The sequence below is a fragment of the Lactuca virosa genome, chromosome 9, assembly GCF_052849685.1.
Source record: "Lactuca virosa cultivar CGN04683 chromosome 9, Lactuca_virosa_CGN04683_v6, whole genome shotgun sequence".
NCBI lineage: Eukaryota > Viridiplantae > Streptophyta > Magnoliopsida > Asterales > Asteraceae > Lactuca > Lactuca virosa.
In genome coordinates this window covers 74,049,158-74,052,399 of record NC_136434.1, presented here as the reverse complement: position 1 = coordinate 74,052,399, position 3,242 = coordinate 74,049,158, and positions in this window count along the sequence as shown.

The following is a 3,242-nucleotide window of genomic DNA, read 5'->3' as shown; positions in this document are numbered from 1 at the left end:
ATTAAGAAATTTAATTTTAAGCAAAATGATAATTTTAAAATATTAAATTCATGTATATAAATTAATTTAAATTTCTTAAACTAGACACCAATATTAATTAATTTACATTAAATATATAAACATGCAATATAAACATAAGGTCTAAACATAAATATTTTATTTAAAAGTGCTTAATTTTTACCTAATAACTAATAATTAAATCCAATACTTATTACCCTAAAAGAAAAACTATACTATATAATAAAGCATATTAATCATATCTTGAATTTTAAGAGGTATAAGTTACAAAGATTTTTATACAAATCAATTATGCATAATTATCATTAATACTTGCCAAAAATTTGAATACTTGAATTAAGAAATGTTATTAAGAAGTTTAATTTGAAGCAAAATGATAATTTTAAAATATTAAATTTATGTATATAAATTAATTTAAATTTCTTAAACTAGACACCAATATTAATTAATTTACATTAAATATATAAATATGCAATTTAAACATAAGGTCTAAACATATATATTTTATTTAAGAGTGCTAAATTTTTTACATAATAGCTAATAATTAAATCCAATACATATTTCCGCGTAAGAAAACTATTCGTCAAGTTCTCATCGATCTAAAGTGGAAGGATAAATATAGAGGTACTAGGGTACAACCTTAGATACACACAAACTTTTACCACAACATCATGCACATACTTTTCATCAATCAATGTTTCTTCCTCGCTAAGGTCAGCCTACAGGAACACCTCTACAATTAAGCACCCTCATGTGACTCTCTCTCTCTCTTTCTTTCTCTCTCTCTCATAAAGGTGAAGTTTAAATCAGAAGTTGAATTTACATGTAATCCTCGATGGAAAGAAGAGTATGTTTGCTACTCAATATTGAAGAAACAAATTAAGAGAGTCAAACACTCACTTCACTATGTAACTTTTGCTTCATTGTACATATATTAATGTTTTCCTTTTTTAGATTCATGGAACTAATTTTTTGATATGTTTATAGCGAGAATCTGAAGACACGTTTACGATGAGCCGGTAATTATCTAGATCTTAGTTTTTGTTAATTTTTGTTATATTAACAAATTTATACGTTTATCAATATTTAGATAGATGAATTTTTGAAAATGTTGGACGAAGAAGTTTTGAAGACGGAAGCATTTTTTATAAACAAAGAAGCGGAGCTTTTGAAGAGAGGGGAAGTAACGAAATTAAACTTGATCATTTTCGACATTCAAAGCATAATTAATAAAGGTTAGCACCCGTTCCGCTATTTCCATGCACAATTACGCCTTGAGTGTGAAACCATTTTTTTTTTGATAAATTCTAATTCATTAAATTAATTATCATCGTACAATAAGATTGAAAATGCAGATATCGTGCACATCACCGCTAGCATACAAAATCAGAAAGATTATCTACACTCTGACCCATCCCTAAACTCAACCTTGGTCACATACAAGTTTAGAACCCTTAAATAGCACCAGAAACCAACAAAACAAGTTGATTATTGATTGAATTGACGAAGTGTACAAGATAGAAGTTCCGGGTTGTTACAATTATTATTATTAACATTAAAAATATCTTTTGTGTTCGTTTGGACTATTTTTGTGTTATTTTCTTTTCATTCACACACGTCTAGGATTAGCTGGTACTTATCTAGATCTTAGTTTTTGTTATTTTTTGTTATATTTACAAATTTATATGTTTATCAATATTTAGGTAGATGAATTTTTGAAAATGTTGGACGAAGAAGTTTTGAAGACGGAAGCATTTTTTATAAACAAAGATGCAGAGCTTTTGAAGAGAGGGAAAGTAACTAAATTAAACTTGATCATTTTCGACATTCAAAGCATAATTAATAAAGGTTAACACCCGTTCCGCTATTTCCATGCACAATTACGCCTTGAATGTGAAACCATTTTTTTATGATAAATTCTAATTCATTAAATTAATTATCATCGTACAATGAGATTGAAAATGCACATCACCGCTAGCATACAAAATCAGAAAGACTATCTAAATAGAATCATCCAAAACCAAATAATTCAACAAAAATAAGAAAAAAAACATGTCTTGGCTCTCTTTTGGACCAAGGATGTTGATGCGTCAGTTAGTTGGGATGAAAGTGGGGTTAGACTCAGACCCGATTGGAATCGCACATGGTAAATCTAGAAACCGGAGTTTAACGATTATAAGATCCAAGAACCGGACCGTAATAAATGAGACGATTTCAGTTCGGTTCCAGGTATCAAACCATCGGACCGGGTAAAATGGTTATTAAATTGGTTGGAACCGAAAATTGTAGATTAGAACCGGTTTTAGACCCAGATAGACCCAAAAACCCGAAAATATAAATACAAAAATCTAAATATTAGTTTCTTATATAAAGCGGAAGAATTAATATACATATCTTATACTATATTATAAAGCATATTAGTCATATCTTGAATTTTAAGAGGTATAAGTTACAAAGCTTTTTATACAAATCAATTATGCATAATTATCATTAATACTTGCCAAAAGTTTGAAGACTTGAATTAAGGAAGGTTATTAAGAAATTTAATTTTATGCAAAATGATAATTTTAAAATATTAAATTCATGTATATAAATTAATTTAAATTTCTTAAACTTGACACCAATATTAATTAATTTACATTAAATATATAAACATGCAATATAAACATAAGGTCTAAACATAAATATTTTATTTAAAAGTGCTAATTTTTTACCTACTAACCAATAGTTAAATCCAATACTTATTACCGTGTAAGAAAACTATACTATATTATAAAGCATATTAGTCATATATCTTGAATTTTAAGAGGTATAAGTTACAAAGATTTTTATACAAATCAATTATGCATAATTATCATTAATACTTGCCAAAAGTTTGAATACTTGAATTAAGGAATGTTATTTAGAAATTTCATTTGAAGCAAAATGATAATTTTAAAATATTAAATTTATGTATATAAATTAATTTAAATTTCTTAAACTAGACACCAATATTAATTAATTTACATTAAATATATAAACATGCAATATAAACATAAGGTCTACACATATATATTTATATTTAAAAGTGCTAATTTTTTTACATAATAACTAATAATTAAATCCAATACTTATTTCCCTGTAAGAAAACTATACGTCAAAAGAGTCATTTATCCCCGCCGCTTTGCACGGGCACACATCTAGTATATACATATCAGGTTCTCATCGATCTAAAGTGGAAAGAT